The sequence below is a fragment of the Ambystoma mexicanum genome, chromosome 6p, assembly GCF_040938575.1.
Source record: "Ambystoma mexicanum isolate Mex_15411 chromosome 6p, UKY_AmexF1_1, whole genome shotgun sequence".
NCBI classification, from domain to species: domain Eukaryota; kingdom Metazoa; phylum Chordata; class Amphibia; order Caudata; family Ambystomatidae; genus Ambystoma; species Ambystoma mexicanum.
The window spans coordinates 84,433,924-84,455,680 of NC_090935.1; the positions used below are offsets into that span (position 1 = coordinate 84,433,924).

General features: G+C 42.8%; 1 long non-coding RNA gene across 1 annotated transcript in view; it reads left to right on the top strand.

Annotated features, from left to right (window-relative positions):
• Nucleotides 1–21,757, top strand: part of LOC138510881 (uncharacterized) — a 143,311-nt gene that overhangs the window by 38,829 nt on the left and 82,725 nt on the right. The window contains exon 2 of the long non-coding RNA XR_011280441.1: nt 5,365–5,585. This is a non-coding gene — a long non-coding RNA (uncharacterized lncRNA). The remainder of the gene's footprint in view (nt 1–5,364; nt 5,586–21,757) is intronic.

Here is a 21,757-nt window from a genome sequence, read left to right on the forward strand (position 1 = left end):
GAATTGGGAATTGAGAATTGATTTTTGAGCTGCTGAAAAGAAAGGATAGAGGATTTATTTATGATTTGTTGTATAAATCTAATACCCTTTTTCTTCCAGGATTTTCTTTTTAGGGTTTTATTATTAATCATTATCTTAACGTTATGCCATAAGAAAGGTGAAAGGCATTTTTTTGGAGAGTCTGTGTGAATAAAAATAGTTGGAGGGCTGATATTGTGGCTCTAATAGGGTCTGATATAGCCGAAGAGGAATGCTTAAATACATAAATGAGGTCGGTGATTTCTACAGGAAATGCTAACTGCTTCTCTATGGTACACCATGTGGCAATATCTGAAAATTATGGGCCAGGCATACCAACATCTAGCTTGTTTCAAGAGAAAGGCAGTATGGTATGCTTTGAAATCAGGAAACCTAACCCCTCCCTTGTCATAGGGTGCTTCAATTTAGTTAGAGCTATTCTTTTGTTTTTGCCCTCGCCCCAAAGGAAATTTAGTAGAATAGAGTAAATTGATTTGTAAAAGGAGGGAGATATCGGAACACATAGGAGTTGCAGATAATATAAGATTACTGGTGATAGCATCATCTTGATCATATCTAGTCGTCCCCACCAAGAAAGATATAAGGGGGACCATTTGGATGTTAGTTCCATTAATCTATCTAATAACGATTGTGTATTAAGCTTAATGGTGTCCTGGATAGTAGGGGCAAATCTAAGGCCTAGATATTAAATAGAAGAACTGCACCTTTTAAAACCAAAGGGGTCAATGTCATGTTTAAGGCAGTAGGGATTGAGGGGCATGATTTCTGATTTATCTTTATTAAGTTTGTAACCTGAAACTGAGCTGAATTGGGATAGTACTTTGAGTAAAAGTGGGAGGTGTGTTTTAGGGTTTTTAATGAAAATAAGGATGTCATCCGCATAAGCAGCTATTTTAATATGGGATGAACCGCTTGCTATACTTGGAATGTTTTTCTTAGATCTGATTAATTCTAATAACGGTTCTAAGGAGAGAATGTATAAAATACATGAGAGAGGGCAACCCTGTCTAGTGCCTCTGCTGAGGGAAAAAAATGGGGAGGTAAGATCTTTAATACAAATTGAAGATTTTGGGGAGGAGTAAAGTAATCTGACTAGAGAAATGAACTTGTCGCTACAACCATGCCAGCGGAGGTATTGAAACATGAAGTCCCAGTTGACACGATCAAGGGCTTTTTCTGCATTTAGTGCTATAACCGCTACGCCCTGCTTATCTTTTTAATTTTTGCTAGATATGTGGATAGCATTTAGAAGAAGTCTGGCATTGGAAGAGATGTTGCGTCATTTAACATAGCCAACTTGATCAGGTTTGACAAGAGAAGGAAGAGAGGATTCAATCCTATTGGCTAAGATTTTTGTAAAGATTTTGCTTTCAACGTTTATTAGAGAGATAGGCCAATAGTTTCATGGTAATGACGGATCCTTACCGGGCTTGGGGAAGAGAATAAGTAAGGCTTCTGAGAAGGAACCAGAGGACGCTTTTTGGGAAGTAAAGTATGAAAATAGATTTTGAAGCTTGGGAATGAGGGATCGAGATAAGCTATCAAAGAATTCTGTGGAGAGGCCATCAGGGCCAGGAGCCTTGTTTTTACCTAATCCTTTAATTGCTTTGAAAATTTCTGGAGGAGTAATTTCATTGTCTAAATGAGATAAATCCAATTAGGGGTAGGAGGATCTGTCAATATTATCAAAAAAGGATGTGATGTTGCTATGGGGAATAGAATTCTCGGGAGTGTATAATTTGGTATAGAAGTCTCTGAAGCAATTTAGTATATCTTTGGGATGGTGATTAACAGTGCCGGATGGGTCTTTAATGTGGGAGATGAAAAACTTCTCTTTTTTAGTTTTTAATTAAGAGGCGAGTGCTTTCCCTGCCTTATTGGATGTTTGATAGATTTTCGTTTTGTATTTTAGAATTGTCCCTGCAGCAAGATCTGTGATCTCCTTATTGATTAAGAAGCGTATAGTCAGTACTTTATGGAGATTGATAGGGTTGGAGACACTGGGCCTCATTACGACCCAGGCGGTAAGTTACCGCCTGGGCCGTGACTTTACCACCATGGCGTAAACTACGTTTACGCCATGGTGGTTGGCGGATTTACCGCCCCATTCCAACCTTGGCGGGGCGGTAAATCCCCATTTTCCCATTTTCCCTTCCCCATTCCCATTTTGCCCCATAGGGCATAATGGGAGTGGGGAAGGCGTTAATTACGCCACCGTAAATTACGGTGGCGTAATTAACTCCATGGTCCCTTAGCGCCATGGATTTTAACACCTGCTAAAAGCAGGTGTTAAAACCTCCATGGCGCTAAGGGACCTCGTACTCAGGCGGTAAGGGTCGGCGCTGTTTACGCCGCCGTAAAACCCTTACCGCCTGAGTCGTAATGAGGCCCACTGTAATAATGCTGTTCAGCTATAGTAAGCTGAGAGTATAGGTCATCCAAGTGCTTTTTGTGTACAGCTTTCATTTTACCTGAGTAAGCCATAATGTGACCTCTCAAGGCAGCTTTAAAAGTATCCCTATTGTTCACTACCGAAGTGTCACAGTCTAGATTATCTGCATAGAATTGTTGAACAAAAGACTCAACGGATAGGATGAATTGAGTGTCTTGTAAGAGAAAATTGTTAAGCTTCCACCGAGATGACGGTTTATGAACATCAGAAAGACAAAAAGAGGTACAAACAGGGGCATGATCGGAAATAATGATGTTTTCTATTTTGGAATCTATAATGGCACCTGTAAGGTTTTTAGTAGAGAGAGTGTTATGTGGGGAGGAGTGGAAAGTGTAGTCAAGTTGAGTAGGGTGAGATATTTTCCATGTATCAATTAGGCTAGTTTTGGCTAAACATCCTAAAAAGGATTTGTGTGATTTGTTGTTTTTGAACAAACAGCTAGATTTTCTGTCAAGAAAAGGATCAAGGACTTGATTCATATCCCCGCACATAATTAAATTGGTAAAGTCTTTTTGAAATATCAATTGTTTAATTGAGATCCAAAACTTGGGGTCTGGATTAGTGGGACCATAAATGTTCAAAATGGTAACATAAGTAGATTCTATTTTTAGTTTATCCCAAACCCATCTGCCCTCCGTATCAGCACCCTGATCGAGAACTTTATATGATAATTTCTTGCTGATTAAAATAGCTACCCCATTTTTCTTAGCAACAGCAGGACTGGAAATGATTTCATTGATCCAACGGGACTTCATTTTCAATGTTTTTCTAATAGATAAATGTGTTTCTTGTATACATGCTATGGAAGGGTTGAGTTTGTTAAGATGAGATATGACCTTACATCTCTTTATTGCAACCTTTGATGTTCCATGTGACACATTTAAAAATCATAATAACAATTCAAACATTATGATAGCATAGCTGTAACATAAAACCATATACATGCAAATATTAGGGGCCCACGAACAGTATCTTAAGTAGCTTTTCATGAGAGTAGGACACATAAGGAAGATGCATAAGGTAATGGGTAATGGGGAAAGGGTTGGGGAGTCTAATCATAGACAATCTGTAAGGGGTTGAAACGTAAAAGATAGGACACAGATTAGACAGGAAAAGGGAGAGCCAGGGGAGAGTAAAATTGAAGAGAAGGGTGACACCCGCTGAGTCGTCTACTGAGAAAAGAGCAACTCAGGATGGAAGATGGACGCAGCGAGGCTACCCATCCCACATTTTATACATAAGGTATATTCAAGGCATTATATATTGAAATAGTAAGGAGAATAAGAAGTTAACACATTCAAGTAATTAAGTAAGTGGAGGTACTAGCAGGAGAGGAGTTGTCCATGCCATCAGATTTGATGGACCGTAAAAAAGTTCTTAGGTCAGTTGGTGCTTCAAACATTATGGTACGGCCTTCATATGTTATTTTAAAAGAACATGGATGGTATAGACCATAGCGTTTAACTGTTTCAAGGCTGGACGGAAGGATAAAAAAACTTTCCTGCGCTGAGCCGTACTTTTGGCAACATCTTGTGAGATGTAGATCTTACTGCCATTCCATATAAGAGATTTACGTTCCTTTGCAGCAGATATGATGAGCTGAAGTTGGGAGTATTCCAGAAGATAGAAAATCAGGGTTCTAGACGTAGGTTGAGGAGTAGTGGAGGAAGATGCTTGGCCAATTCTATGAGCTCGGTGTATGTTGAATATTAAGTCTGAAGGTAGGTGAAGCAGAGCTGTTAGAAATTTTTGCAAGAAGGCAAAGGTATCAGTTCCTTTTAAGCTCTCTGGCAGACCTGAAATTCGGAGGTTGTTACGTCTGCTGCGATTTTCTAAATCTTCATTGTGTTTTTGAAGATCCTTTATTGATTTTTCAAGTTGTGCTACTTTAGGGGTAATATCTTCTACTAGACCAACTCTTTTCTCAACCTCTGTTTTCAAGCCTTTCCATCTATCATCCAACTGTTGTAGTTTTAGGTTTGTAGTCTCTATAAAAGGTTTGAGTGATCTAATTTCTGATAAAATGGCATCAATAGCAGGGTCGGAAATCCTTAACGGAGGAGGTGAGTCACTTTTGGGTCTCTTGAGGTTGGAAGCGGGGGTGTTAGCTTCTTTAGTATTAGAGGTATTGTTTTTTTGTTTGCTGCCATGTTGTTAGTTGATATATATGAAAATATTTGAAATTGCGTAATGCTCTGCCAGATATATTGATGGTGGAGGGCAGAGAGATGTTGAAGATTGCAATAGGTAATGTAATAGGTTCTTCTTTAGATGGAAACTGTTTTCAAGAGGTGTTATGGTAGTAGGCTATGGTAGTTGGCTATGATCCGTAGAAACACTCAGCGAGTGTTATGTGAAGCTCTATAACCCCAAGCTTACAATTCTTATATCCATATTATACATGTAGTGCTGCTCCCAAAAGTGGTTGCTAATAAAGCACAATTGAATAATAAGGCGTAAACCAACTGATATAGGTATTTATTAACAAAAGGGTTCAGCAAAGAGTTATTATGACATACAGTTCCCAGTGTATTCCACCGTGTTGAATTCAAAGTTCAAATATATTTAAAGATATGAAGTGAACACATTTTTATCAGCCGTACCAGTAAAAAGAAGACCAAAAATAGAGAGTATTGTGTCACTCTTGTAGCAATATTTAGCAAATATCCTGTGGGATGATGCTGTGTTCCTCTCTATTGATTAACTTATAATAGTACTGAAGATTGTAGAAGGGAGAAGGCAGCAGTGCAAGGAGGGATATTGTAGAGATGGAATATACAGCTAATGTCTGTTTCTGTCTTTACAAACATGGTGGCAGTTAAAATAAAAGCACATTTCCTTTTTTTATTTGTTTTTCTCCCTGTGTGTTATAGTTCAACTTCACCAAATGTGGTGATATGCTGTGAGGGGGAGGGCCGACCAGGCCAAGGCCAGCACGTCACTGTAGACGTGACGCCAGCACTTACTTCGTGTGATGGCGGCTGCAGCGGTCGCGGAAGCAGGGATTCCGGAGCTCGCAGCGCCGCGAGGGAAACCACGGAACAGCTCTGAATTTTGGATAGCAGCCTCAGGATGCGGTCCGGTCCTCGACGCTGTGAGAAGCAGCTAAGTAAAATATGCGGAGATGTGTTTAATGCCTTATTTGTTTCATGTAGTGGGACGGAGCAACCGGGCTAAGCGGCCATCTTCGTTGGCGCCAAGCCACACCCCTGCGTCTGACCCTATTGATGAACCTTCTGTCCTGTCGGCCGGCCTCCGACGAAGGCCCGCACGAAGGCCCCTGTTTGCCCCCTGTTCGCGACATGGAGCATCAAGGAGCAAAATAGGAGTCCCCCCTCGCCTGCTAGTGCCACTTCTGCCTTCCTGCCTACGAGCCCGGCAGTGCCACGGACTACTAGTAAGAGGCTGCATAATTGCAAATATCCGTGCTTAAACTTGTACTACTGTATGTGCGCTCCTCTATAAGTAGTTTAAACGCACCCTTGGCTGTTTCAATCTACTTTCGGCACATGCATCAGCTCCCTGAAACTGCACCACGCAATATTAGGCAGTCATCCATTACCTACCACGACCTTGGTCAATGTTCTATTGCTATATTTTGATCAAATGATATTTTGATGCATGTCTTGTATACACGTGTGGCACCATTTTTACTCACAATATAGGCTGTTTTACTCCCTCCAGCCCAACCCCGAAATCTAGTGGCTCACACCAGGATACTGTACTTCATCGACACTTAAGCCCAGTTCTCTAACCTGTCAGCCTATGCCTAAAAGAATTTGCGTTCCGACACACCACCACTATCTATACACATGACATATGAGCTCTGTAGCTCTAGTTATTCAGTTGCTGCCCTTCAGTTAATTGGCTTAAGTGCCCCACCCAAACCTAGGCGTTACCCAATGCAGCCAACACACTTTTCTTGACTTAGATGCGACCACACTGCATCATGTGCTACACTTGATTTGTGTTGTGCCTGTTGTGGTCGCCTATAGACCTCATTTGATTTGTGTTGTGCCCTATGGTCGCCTATAGACCTCATTTGATTTGTGTTGTGCCCTATGGTCGCTGATAGACCTCATTTAATTTGTGTTGTGCCCTATGGTCGCCTATAGACCTCATTTGATTTGTGTTGTGCCCTATGGTCGCCTATAGACCTCATTTGATTTGTGTTGTGCCCCATGGTCGCCTATAGACCTCATTTGATTTGTGTTCTGCCCTATGGTCGCTAATAGTCTGTACTTGATTTGTATTGCGCCCTACCTGTAGCTACTACTACACTCTTGCTAATAACCTATTAACTTCACTGCCACCATCATCAGAGCCAAGCCACCTACAATGGCCACACTTAGAGGCGCCACTTTAACTATGGCTACCCTCCTCCCGTTGCTCCGTGCCCACACAACCACACCACTTTACCCAGACTTACTATCTCCAATAGAATGGATAAACAGATTTGCCCGCCCACCTTCACCTTGCATACCCTGTCCTACACACCTTAGAAATACTAGACTAGGTTCTCGCCTTATTGCACCCACTACCACATGCCTGAACGCAGCCCCACCGACCATGACCAGAAATGAGAGACTAAGCTATCGTACCAATCCTGCTACAAAGCTCACCAGAATGCTCACCAATCAGACTAAGAACCACACGCAGCATACCTCACTTACTGAACTTCCCCCTAATCACAACCTCACTACACTTTACTCACCACCACACTCGAAAACTAACCCTCCACAGACCTCTATCAAGGGAGCCCTCATCAACGCTCGCTCACTGGTTGCCCACGCTACTGATGTCGCCGACATTATTTCCACCAACCACCTAGACTTCATCGCCATCACGGAGACATGGCTCCAACCAGCAGCCGGTCCCTCAATAGCTCTAGACACTCCAGACAATTATAACATCATCCGAGCTGATAGGAAAAATGGAATAGGAGGAGGAATAGCAATTATTGCGAAATCCACCCTAAACATTAGAGAAGTAACTAGTACGCCGCTGCCTACAGCCAAACTCTTATCCGTCAAACTCCCATTATCTGACACACAAACCATCCTGCTCCACATTATATACAGACCCCCCTCCACCTTCGAAGAGGATATCTCTCTCTTACTCACCACCAATTTGAAACCGAAATCCCAAATCATCATTCTGGGAGATTTCAACTTGGGACTCAATGACCCCAATGACAACCAAGCCACCTCCCTTAATGACACGATTACTCATCTAGGTTTCACCCAACACATTAATCAACCTACACATACAAAAGGAAGATCCTTGGATTGGCTTGCAGATGCCAATTGCAACCTCTCACTGGCTGATATCTCTCCTTGTGCTTGGACCGACCATCATCTTATTACCTTCTCTTTACCTAGATCCTTACCATCTACCACACAACCCACAAAGCTACATCAAATAATCTCCAGAAATAACCGCAACATCACTATAGAGAACCTCAAACCTCTTCTCGCGCCCATCAGTAAAGCTAATCTACCCACGCAAAAAAACAACCCTGCAGCCATAGTAGACTTATATAACAATACTTTAGAACTAGCCCTCAACCAGATAGCTCCTCTCAAACAACGTAAAGCCAAACCTATTGACTACTCCAACAAATGGTTCTCAGCAGAACTAAAAGCTCTCCGTAATATTAAAAGAACTGCAGAAACTAGCTGGAGAAAAGCCCCCTCTCTCTCCACTAAAGACAAATTTGCCTCAGCTGCCTCCACCTACAAATCCGCCATCCTAAGTGCTAAGAAAGAGACCTATAACCTGAGAATACAAAATGCCAAATCTGGCACCAAAGAACTCTTCTCTATACTAAGAGAACTTGAATCACCACTGCCCCCTACAGAGGACTGCATCAAAGACAAGGCCTGGTGTAACAATATCCAGATCGCCCTTGCCAACAAAATCTCCCTCCTACAAACCAAGATAGAAGCAAAGAAAGCTAGCCTTGCCTCCAAGCAGAATCCCAGCAGCAGAATTAGCCACACCACCCCTATCTGCCCATCTTTCCACTTCTCTCCAGTCACGGAAGAGGAAGTAATCAAGATAATCGCCAGCCTCAAACCTTCCAATTGCAAAGGTGACATTTGCCCAGCTGCCGTCATCAAAGATGGTGCTAATGAGCTAGCCCCTCTCATCACCTCTCTGATCAACACCTCCTTCAAAAACTCAGTGGTCCCCAACAACCTTAAAGAAGCATGGGTCCTACCCCTGCTCAAAAAACCCAACCTAGATCCCAATATCCCCACAAATTATAGACCCATCACCACAGTCCCATTCCTTCTCAAAATCTTGGACAGGGTAGCCTATCTCCAAATACAACAGCATCTGGAAGACAACAACCTCCTAGGCCTGCGACAATCCGGCTTCAGACCTAGCCATGGGACTGAAACTGCCCTCTTGGATCTAAAAATCCAAATGGATGATGCTAAAGAGAAGGGCAAACTAGCCACCTTGCTCCTGTTGGATCTCTCTGCTGCCTTTGATCTGGTCGACCACCAAATCCTCACTCAACACCTCTCCTCAGCTGCTGCATTCTCACAGAATGCCACTAAGTGGATCAAGTCATTTCTGTCGGACAGGTCGACTAGAGTCTTCGCCCCCACTGCAGCTGCGGACCCTATCCCAATCACATGTGGAGTGCCGCAAGGCTCTTGCATTTCTCCCACTCTTTACAACATTTTCACGAAGCTCCTATTTGACCGTCTTGACGATCTGGGTGTCAGCTACACCAATTATGCAGACGACACCCAGGTCCTCATCACGCTCACTGGTAGCTATGAAGAAGATGTGGCAAAGCTTAATGATATCTATTCAGAAATCCAAGCCTGGATGGCCACACACAGTCTTTGCCTCAACGACGATAAGACAGAATTACTTATCGTAGGCTCCCAGGCTCGCCTCAAGAAACTAGACCAAAGATACCAATCCTTTACCATTGATGGCAACATCATAAAAGTCTCCAAAGAGGTTAAAACATTAGGTGTATACCTCAACTCTACCTTATCACTAAAGAAACAAATAAACTCGACCATTTCAGCTACCTCATACACCAATAAATTGATCAATGCCTGTAGGCCTTTCCTCTCCACCTCCAGCTGCCTCACCCTATCGAGAGCGCTGATATTGTCTAAATTAGACTATTGCAACACACTCTACCTAGGCACAACCTCTAACAACTTGAACAAACTCCAGATCCTGCAAAATAATGCATTAAGAGGTGCCCTCAACCTCCCGCGCAAGGCACACATATCCACGGTTAGAAAAGAAGTCCACTGGCTCCCGATCCGTGATAGAATCAAGCTAAGAACACTGGTCATCACCCACAAGTGCACTGCCCCACGCTATCTTTCTGACAAATTCTCTAGAAACTGCCCCATAAGACCCAGAACACCTTACCTGCACCAACTAAAGATCCCTAAGTATAACCTAAAAACAGCAGGAGGCTCCAGTTTTCCAGTGCTCGCAGCACAATGTTGGAACACCCTCCCCATTACAATTAGATCGGAAACCGCATTCTGGCCATTCAGAACCATGGTAAAATCATGGCGACTAGCCTAAACATCCAGAATTTCACCGACATGACTGGTTAGCTGCCGCGCTCGACTTATAGCAATGTTTACTCTATCCATAGCATATTTAGGACCAACCTGTAACATGGTCCGCATCTGCCACTGTAACTTGCCCTCTGTACATTCTGTTCTCTGTATATTCTACTCCTGTATGTAAACTTTCAGATCCTAAACTAATGTACGCTCTGTCTGTTGTATTTATGATGTTCGTGTAACGACATGTAACTCTGCTGTACACATGATTATGCGCCCAGTTACCTGAGGGTTCGGATGTGCTTTATAAATAAACAAACTAAACTAAACTAACTAAACTAAAGTAAACTGTCTTGTTGATTGCTAGTGCCAGGGTTGTATCTGCCATTGAAAGGTTTTTTGGATTCAGTCTGTGCAGTGACTTATGCCTAAGCATTGCTAGTTCTGGTGTCCTTTTTGTTATTACAGTTGTATATTGTTATTGTGTACATAAACATCTATCACAATAACCAATTCATTTACAACCAATAATATCTTAGCAACGTTGTACAAAAGGATTGAAAACACAAATTAAAATATCAATTCCTTACTAATGATTGTACACTCCGCACACAACAAGGATCACAACTAATCACTTAGGCTTAATCTACTCAATGCCAACTCAATGCCAGTGTGGCAATGTATCACAAAAGAACCATCATTTCTGTTCAAAAGGCAAAAAGTGCACTGGAGTACGTCAGCTGCCAAATACACATTAAATGAGACCACATTTCTGGAAGCATAGAAGCACTCAAATCAAGTAAAAATAAAATGTTCTTCCAAGCTGAAGTGCTTTACAATATAAAATCAAATGTGGCAACTTTTCAATTTCTCCAGTTTTGCAGAGTCAACATGAACGGTTCACCAAGCCAATGCGAGGGCCAAAAACCTCAAGTGTTGGAACAGTTTAGTCTAAATCTCAGCTGGCTACCTCTGTACGATTGTGACGGAGACTTAAGTAAATACGGATGCGGATGTAATGAAAAAAAAACCAGCTTTTCCATATAAACAACATATACTTTAAATAGGATCAGCTTCTTTAAATGATCCAGAGCTTCACTTCTATCCTGAGCATGCAGTATTTCTATCACTGCATGGGCTTTGGTATCGGGCAACACTTTAATCTTCCCTTTAAAATCTACCACACTCCCTAAAACAGTGAGAGGCTTATAAATTTTAACTGTAGTTTATTCTCTTATCTTTGACAGCATTGTGGTCCCTTCCTCAATTTATAATAGAGAGTTAATATTTTCCATTTGTAATACAACCACCATGATAGTAGGCCCAAATATAAACAAATTGTTTCTATCGGGACACAGGAGTGCAAATTCCAAACAGAGCCCCACATTTTCCCTTCACAAACCCCCAGCTCATGTTTAATTGACAAAGTCAACAATTCACATCCATACAGTGCAATAGGAGTCACTTTCGCTTTACAAAATTGAATAAAGTGTAACACACAATAAAAGCAGAAGCTCTGATGGATTAATTTCATCTGGGCAGGCAAGGTCTCCATTTTTGTCTAAGTCCCAACTCCCACCACCCTTTTTTCACAAACACTGGGCCGAGGAAGATGGTTACTGAGAGCAACCAAACTAACTCTCTCACATCGTACTGAACATGTCCCGTTAAATTGGTCAAGCAAAGTCAGGCACTTTACGCTAAGTGCATACACCTGATACCAGTTAGCTCGAATAAAAGGCAACACCTAAAGACACACTCTGAGCAAGGCAGAACATGAGCAAGAGCTGAACGTCTGGGACAAGGGCACACTTACTGGAGGAAAGGGACGAGAGCAGTGGGCTGAAAACCCCATGCGTTTCCTACTGGAGGTCATTGCCTCCAACAGACCACGAAAACACGTGGAAGAGGCCAGATCCCACAAGTGAAAATTGCATTGTGTTCTAAGGATGCCAGTGACCCTCCGGGGTCATCGGCAGAGGTGGGGAGGCGAGACAAAGCCTGTGGTACTAACCTTGACTCATGAATTGAAAATAGCAAAACAAGAAAGAAGCACACACAGCCGGTGAGTTGGCAAGTGACCTGAGAGACCAGTGTGTGTTAAAGCGAATGAAGTATCAACATTATATCACAAGTGATGCTGCATGCATGTGGATGAGATGCCAAGAAAGGCAAAACTGTGAATGAACTTTGAAGTAAAAAGCAGCTGTGAGATCAGTGATACTAAGTCACAGAGTGGTCCAGCAAAAGAAAGTAGCCCATTCGAAAGTCTCAGTGAAAAGGTACGTTGTTTGAAGTTATAAAGCAAACAGACAGCAAAAGCAAATTAAGTGAAAGTAACTGTGAACTTTGAGTCAATTGATCCTGCAGTGGTCTGGTAAAAGAGCCATGCACATTTGAAAGTCTTCGACATCCAAAAGGGGACCGGACCAATTTGAGGGAGACCCGAAGTACAATAAGCTTGGGGAAAGAAGCCCCCTTATAAGTTTGTGTGGGACTGTGTGCTGTATGGTCTGAGCCTGGCACTGGGGGACCTTTGTGAACTGTGTGCTGTAAGGGCTGACCCTGGCAGAGGGGGCCCTTCGTGAACTGTGTGCTGTAAGGTCTGAACCCGGCAGAAGGGGACCTTTGTGAACTTTACATTGGAAATACAATTTTGGAAAGTAGAAAAAGAGACTGTAATGCAGAAGTTCATGGGGGCCTCTATCCACGGTCTGGAACTGCTAAGAGTGTTAGAAACCCAGCGAGAGTGTGTCATCCTGCCTACAGAGACAGCCTTACTCCCTCAGGTGTAACACGAGGAGGAGAGCTAGTTCAACTACCTTTATTCTTTAGAACACTGATTTTTTCTTTTGCATGCATTTCTCCTTTTACACTTTTTGTACAACATATAGGGTAGGCATTAGGTTTTGTTAGCATATGCCATTTTGGTTTGACTGACGCAACTAGGACTGTTTTGTGAAGTATCTGGGTTACTGAATGAACATGTGGCAGGAGCCAGACTAGACCCAGGTAAGTGTAAAAGAACAGGATGCTTTATTGCTCTTAGTTACAGCACCACAGGAGGTTAGTATTGAGAGAGTAAGGCTCATGCATCCATCATGTTTCCTATCTATACTCCAAGACACTTACCTGTCATTCATGGAACCTCACATTCCCCTTAATTCCAGCATGCATCATAACATTCTATGAGGACTACCTCAGCATTCATCCATACACATGCTCTCAGATATATGTTGTTTATCGTTTGATGATCGAGACTACTCCCATCTTAGTTATAGGGCAAAATATGAGTTGTCTGACCCCAACATTTTTAGGAAACAGTTTTACAAATTGTATCCTTTGTGGCAGTGTCATACCTGTGATATAATGCCTTCCCTACAGTCCCCAAACACTTCCTGAATTCATTCTGATATATACTCAGTATGCATGTTTCCTAATCCCAATTAATCAATTCCCTCGAAACAACACTTGCCAATACTTTATATGAATAATCAATGAGGGAGATTGGCCTATAATTAGATGGAGTGGATCCATCTCCTTTAAAAGAAATTGGAACGACAATTGAAACCACCCAAGACTAAGGGATCTCTGTGTGTACAAGCGCGATATCAATAAAATATCATATCATATCATGAATACATAGATAAAACGAACACCAAAAAATGTTTGCCCATCAGCTTGGATCAAAATGAAGGTTTTAGAAGGCTTTAATTTGGAAAAGGCGAGTTCTAAGTCATTCTGGACAAAATTCAGTCTCCATATTGCCAATTGCGCCCCAAAAGTCCCTGCAATGGAGTTTTGTGAAACTTATTGTGATAGTATTCCAACCAGTCAGCTTCTGGGATTGACTGGACATTTCTCTGATGATTATCCATTCTGTTAAGTAATCCCCAGATACTTTTAGAATCGTGCGTGAGCAATTTACGTAACACAGACTGATTTTGTTCACAATTTTTTAAACTTTTGTGAGCTTTCAAGCAATTTTAAGTGCTTGTGTCTACTTCCGACAGGCCAGACTTTTCAATTCCAAGCAACCCCTTGAAGAGGCCATAAAAGATTGACGGGTCAGTCTCTTATGCGCTCTAATCTGTTATCCAGTAGAGGTTCCCCAACTCTACAAAAGGTTTCTGCCTCCAGACCACAGAGGTAATTGATTCAGCCACTAGGGGCACAGATTAGCCATGTGTCCCTAAACGACCAACAATCCCATTCCGGGATTACTTTACTCATAAGATTAAACAGGAATTTACAATCCTTTCTGAGTGCTGTTCTCGCTTTTTTAGCCATCCAGTTTTCCCTGAGGGAAGGGAGGCTAGCCCTTGCATATCTTGGCAGCCCAAGGAAAAGTACTAAACTTGCATGATCACTAGACACTAAAGTAAATTGTGGAGGATGAAAAGGCACCCAGCTATGTATACTGCAAGCGTATGTCCCCCTTTATGTTCCCATTTATCCAAACAAACACCAATGTCTGCATAAACCGAGACCAGCCAGCTCCTCTAACCAACTGTAGTTTGGACGGGAACTCTTACCCAAAGGCATACTTACTGGGGAAAAATATTCTTCCCTGTCTCCCAATTCTACATCCTCGCAAAAACAGTTAAAATACCCTGTACAAGCTATTCCCTGATGCGGATAGAAGTTGAGCAATGCCAAGAAAACTTATCTAAATCATTCTAAATGTGATCATCCTCTACTAAAACAGGATCACAGTATAAATTGACCAGCAGCAGATTTCTAATTTTCAATTCTACAGGCAAACACACTTTTAGAACTAGTACAGCATTAGACTTGGAAGATATATCTTCATGAGTTACACAGAAATTGTTTTTACTGGCTATAAGTAAGCCTGTTGAGGGTCGACCCTTACCACCTTTCCATGCTTTCTTAAAACAAACCTTAAAACTCTCCATACATAGGGCTTCTAGCAGCCAAGTTTCTTGAAATTAAATCAAATAATTTGTCTGATACCTCTCAAACGTTCTAACATTTAAAAAACTGTTAAAGCCTTGCGTGTTCCAGCTTAGCAGAGAGATTGCATATGGTTTAAAAATCTGGTTTTGACTCACTAAAATTGGAGAGGGTTGACAGAAGCCACGCCCAGTTCTGTTTTAAGTATGAGGGGATAGACGGGATCAACACCTGCCACCATCCCTGACTATTCAGTGTGCACCAAATATTATGAAGGTTGTTCCTTCTATCTGTGCATTAAATACAGAGGGACCGAATAGACCCTCTTCTTTCTGTAAATACAAATGTATAATTGAAGTGTCATACCCTCTCCTTATGAAGTCCTCATCACCAAACCCCATGCCAGTTCAGAATGAAAATTAACAAAATATGCGTATTATATAGCATCTTCCAGCAATTGCACCCATTTCATATCAGCAGATGATAACCCATACAATGAGGAAATATAACTAAGATCACAAAAATGCGGCCCATATTTATAGGAAGGTTTACCTCATCTCAAAAAATGGTAGAGCATTTTATGGACAATTACATATTTACCCTTCTCGGAGCCCATCGAGATTTGGAGAGGACTTTGCGTATTTGTAATTGAATCCCTAGTCGAATGGGATTCACTGCACACGTAAACCCCTCCTTTAACAAGGTCACCCAAAGTCGGGGCTGTTGCAGGAAACCTCAACGACTCAACCCCATTAGTCTAGGCAGCCGTCACCACCCCCAAGTCTATGGGAGCTGAGACGAGAGCTATGGGGTCCATTACTGGAGAAAGCTCAAAGTTTGTCAGGATACATCATCTTCTTGGAGGTTTTTTTGGCTCCACGTGACAGTTTTTTTGGAAGGTCAATGGGAGCCCTTCACAAATCTGCTTAAATTGTGACAAATTGGTTGATTGGCCCTTATTCATTGCAGTCAAATCTGCTCTTTCCATTTGCCCCAACGGACATTTTATGGAACCCAAAACAGTGTGGACAGTCACCGGAGCTGCCGAAAGCCCAGCAAGGTCTATGAGTTCCGTATTGGCTGCTGTAATACTTTTCTACGAATCAATTATAACAATCGGCGAGTGTGCTTTATTAAAACTTTCATCTGTTTGTGGCTACAATACAAGAGTTTAGTGCATGCCCCAAGTTTCTCAAACATTTCAAGATTCAGTGTTTTTGTTTTGATGGATAATGCTTCAGGTGCTTAGAAGTGTTCGCATTAGGAGACTGGGCGTGCATTGCCTTAGACTATATGTCCTCACATAACCCTTGGCTGGTGCTAGAAACATCTTGTGATGTTACCTTAGACACCTCTTTAAGGACTGGAATGAGAACACTTTCAGAAGATTGTTGACTCGATAGTATAACTTTTAGGAGACATTGTTTGATTACTAATGCTAAAGAATGAGATTCTACCTCATTACTAATTATGTCATATAGGCTGCCTACGCCCGTTCCCCCAAAAGTTGAGGAATACATTTCATGAGCATCACCACCTCTATCATAAAACGATTGATGAAAGTTGCTTCTCTGAGCAACTGGAGAAGATGATTGAGAGTTAGGATGGTTTTGTATATCCAAATTTGAATTTCTGAATAAGCACATAGAGGCACCTAGTTTGGTGTCAGGAATATTCAGTTTTCTAATCTCCTCATACAAACTGCTACAAGCATTTAATAATGAAGTATTAAGGTTGGCCATCCACAAGTTCGCTGACAAGTTAGCCAGCTGAAAATCTCTTGGCAAACGAGGCGGCTGTGGGGGAAGCACCATAGAGTCTTTATTTAGGACTTGAGCCAATACCGGTAGCGGCTGACCCCTCTGTTCCAAGTTATGCTGTACTGCGTGGCTATAAAGCTTTACCACATCAAGAGGCTGAGGTAATTGCCTCCATCGCGTTCACTGCCTCCAACACTGTGGTGATTTATTTATCCAAAGGTGTAGGCTCCATACTTCTTAAGTTATATTGGTTCCCATTACGGAGCATGCGGAGCTTGCGCAGTACTAATTCTGACTATTTGACGTAACTTGTATACTGTATGAAGCTGCTACATCACCATTTCTGCTGTCATGGATTTGCTGTGCACGTTTACTGTTATACTCCTCTCACTGCATTTTTCTATTTATATCCTGTCACTACGTGGCATCGTGACTCTCTGTCATGTCGCGTATCCTTTACAACATCTGTATTTTTTGTCACTAAATATAAATTGTATTAGAGAACTTGTGTTGCTGTGACAAACTTATCCTCCCTGCCAATGATCATAAACACCTTGTTTTCTACTGTACTACACCTGTAATAGCAATTATCCTAGGCACTTGAACCACTGCTTTCCCACCTTATCTCGCGCTCAGGCACGACTGAGTCAGCGTATTTCAGAATGTTTGGCTCCTTGTATCTCGACATTGTGTATAACTACCGATAGTAACAGTGACTGTGATTCACTGCTGCGCCCTTATAGGCCTGCTTAGAACTAACCAGCCCACAGTGCATCCGCGACTCACTATGTTGCTGCACCTCGTCGCCTGCCTCCTCCTTGCACACTTGGTCATGGCCGCCCATCCGGCACGCAGTTCATCACGTATCATTATATCTGAGACCTACTCCCACTATCCTACTACCTTGTACCCAACCATGAACCCTCTCATCAAACCTCTGGTTCACCATACTTCTACGTCCATCCTGCCTACCTACAGCAACACCCAAAACTCCAACCTTTTTTACACATCCAATCCTTATCTCAACTCGCCTGCCCTCTGGTTACAACACTTTGCAACCAAACCCACCCCTAATCAACCCTGCTTGCTCCACTTGAGAAACCACAGATTGCGATCCAGATTCCTTCATATACCTCGATCCCATCATAATGTTCACCGTTGCCTAACCATCATCCCGACTCCGACTACGAAGGCACAGCCCGACCACCTCAAGACCCCACCTAAAAAAGAGGTAAAGGGAGCTCTCATTAACTCTAGAACCCTTCCGGCCCACTCTCTTGACATCGCGGATCTCATTACTTCACAAAACCTCGACTTCATCGCCATCACTGAAACATGGCTACATGCAGCCTCTGGTCCTCTATTGGCATTAGCTATCCCATTCAGATACTCCATTATCAGAAGCGACTGTAACTCCAACCTCTCTAAAGGAGGCGGCGTTACATTTATTCACAAAGACGACATCAACATGAGATTAATTCCTAACACAAAACTTAGTTCGGCTGAGTCCCTATCAGTCAAACTCTCTCTATCTCACAATAACACAGCCACATTGCACCTCATATATAGACATCCAGGCCCTTTCTGATCATTCTCTGATGAAGTCATGTCCATCCTCACTGACAATACTAAACATAACTCCCAAGTCTTATTACTTGGTGACTTCAATCTCTACTGGAGCCTAAGGACCTACATGCCATCGAAATCGCCAGTAATATTTCCAACCTAGGTTTCTCTCATCGCATTCACGAACCTACCCACTCGAAGGGAAGAACGCTTGACTGGATTGCCGACCTAAATTGCAACACGCTCATCAGCTCCAACTCCCCGTGCGCTTTGTCTGACCATCACTTCATCTTCTTTAACATACCCGCCAATGACCCACGTGCCAAACCTAACATTGCACCGTCCATACCCACAAGAAACAAAAAGGACATCACCAAGGACAAACTGCTCCCTCTTATCTTGCCTGTACTCAACAATTGTGCCTCGGTACATGACGACCCGACAGCCCTAGTGGACACCTTTAACCAAACCCTACTCAAAGCTATTAACACCATAGCACCTCTCAAATTAAGGAATCCCAAACAGCACGCCCACCTGAACTTGTGGTTCACTCCACATCTTAGATTATTACGCAAAGAAAAATGCAATGCAGAAGCACTCTGGAAAAGTCTCCCATGTGAGACTAATAAAGACAACCTCTGTATAGCATCTCTTAACTACAAGGAAGCAATTGTACAAGCAAAAAAACAGGCATACAACCAACGTATCTCACAAGCAGAATCTATTTCGAAGAAGTTATTCAAAATTCTTAAAGAATTAGAATCCCCTTCCTCCATCCCCAATACATGCAGCAAAGACAGCCCGTGGTGCAATAATATTCAAAAGGCCTCCTCACCAAAATATCTACCCTACAGTCTAAAATCAATGCAAAGCAAAGCTGTCTACAAACCAATTCCCAAACGAAATTCTCGACTACTCATACACCATTTAGCTTCACTGCTCTCACCATCCCAGAGGTAGAAAGCATCATTAGTAAATTGAAACCTTCCAATTGTCAGGGTGATTCCTGTCCTGCCCCTATCATCAAGGAATCCGCGCATGAACTTGCCCCTTTCATCACCACCTTTATCAATTCCTCATTTCATTCGGGAACAGTCCCTGACAACCTCAAGGATGCCTGGGTCATCCCTTTGCTGAAAAAACCTACCCCTGACCCTTGTATATCTACCAACTAAAGACCCATCACTACAGTCCCTTTCCTTCTAAAAATCCTGGATAGAGCAGCATATCTACAGATCCAGAAGTACCTAGAGACCAATAATCTACTCAGCACACGACAATCTGGTTTCTGACCTAAGCACGGGACGGAAACAGCACTATTAGATCTCAAATCTCAAATTGAGGACTTAAAAGACAATGGCAAATTGGCCTTATTATTACTCTTTGATTTATCGGCAGCCTTTGACTTGGTCAATCACCAAATCCTCTGTTGTCACTTGAAATCAGCCGCCCACTTCTTTGAGAAAGCCATCAAATGGATTAGTTCCTTCCTGGACAATAGACACATGAGGGTTTTCTCAGCCACTGCATCTGCGGATCCGACACCAGTGCCGTGTGGGGTGCCTCAAGGCTCCTGCGTCTCTCCAACGCTTTATAATGTATTCACCAAACCTCTGTTCGATGTACTCGATTATCTGCGTGTCACTTATACCAACTATGCCAACGACACCCAGATACCCATCCCCATCACTGGTGATTACAAGGTGGACACTAAAGCATTGAACGACATCTATCAAGTCATTCAAGTCTGGATGGCCGAACATGAGCTCTGTCTCAATGATGTTCTTAGAAGTAGATTCCCAGAAAAAGAGTTATATGTACGGTTAGGAGTGAACAAAACCCCAAAGTTGGGAAAGTTTGACAAGCTTTCACTGCGGCAGAAAGGATTTCCTGACCGCATGTGCACAGTACCTTATGGATGAAGAAAATCTGCAGCTGAGGCAGTTGTTCCTGGCAGTTCCTGCAGATCTCGCTGTTCCTGAGCTTCAGTCATGGGGACAAGAAGGGGGACATCGGGAGGGTCCTGCACTGCCCTGGGAAGAAGCCACAAGCTTGGCTAAACATCAGTTTTAAGGTGTGAGTGCTTTAAAGTCCACAAACTGGTATCCTTCTCACTGGCAATCCGGTTTTCAACAATTCGACCAGTATGGAGACAGTATCCAGGTGGCTTGCGAGTTGGTTGTTCCCACCAGCTCAAGGGAAGAAGTTGTTCTTGAAGGGGCTTCTATGTCGAGAGAGTTTCAAGCAATTCAGACCTGCATCAGGGCTTCACCGGGCAAACCAACGGTCCAGGAGTTGCAGCAGTCGTCTTCCTTCAGCTCGTCTTCGGTTCTTTCATTCCAGTGGTCAACTCTGCCTTCCAAGTCCCAGAGACCTGCATTTAAACAGTTTTATCCCATTCATTCCAGCTTAGCTGTCACTCACCCAGCAGGGAGACTGTCCTTGCCGGACAGTCAGCCAGCCAATCACAACAGAGTGCATTCAGGTCACCAAGGAGACTAAGCACAGGGAGTTTTGGGCACCTCCCTCACATCCTGTCCACCTCAGACACTCAGGTGCCAGAGGAGGGCTTCAGTACTGAAGCCCGCCAAAGTCCAAAAAACAAAGGGACCAAACCTGGTTTGGCACGCAGAAGCAAACACTAGAAGGACCTTTCCTAAAAGAAACGGTGGAAAAAGATGACCAGAGTCTGTTTTTTACAGTAGGGTCTTGGGTGGCATATTGACAAACATGCCTGACCTGATTTTTAGCTACCGGTGTTCGCAGTTGGGAAAAATCATGGTAGTTTGTTCTTAAACCACTGCCACCAGCCATTTCAAGAGGAAAGGGTTACACTTGACTGTTACATGAGTGGTTAGACATAGGGGATGCTAGCCAGCCCCTCCAGCACTCTATAGGAAGATAGTGTATGCTGGGTCTATGAATTTAAAAAGACTAGCAAAGTCAATTTAACTTTACATGCTCTGGGAGACAGTAGTCAGTCCCAGAGAAGGTATTTAAACCTTGGGAAGTCTGAAAGACATCCCTGTGCCACTGCACTGAAGGTGCTGTGTGACACACAAGAAAAAGATGATGCCTATGGAGTTGTTTAAAACCGCATATCCAAGAAACACAAAAGTAAAACACACATCAAAATACATGAAAGAGTGGGAAAAAAGACTCACACTCTTTCCAGGTAAAAATTAAAATACTACAAATCCAGCAAAGTTGCTGGGGGTCTCAAAAGGCAAGGGAAATTAGCACATTCTTGAGAATTCTCCCTAACACCGACATGGGGAGGAAGGGAATTCCCCAAAGTTTCAGCGTAAACTTGAAAGCAAATGCCACCAAAGATATGTCAGCTTGCTTCTGGGTGGATATAGTTTATTGGTTCCAGTGGAGCAAAGGGTGCAACTAGTAGGGGCCTTAAAGAGCCGCTTTGCATGGTACCAAGGAGCCCTGTCAGCCATGCATGTGTATGTGAGAGT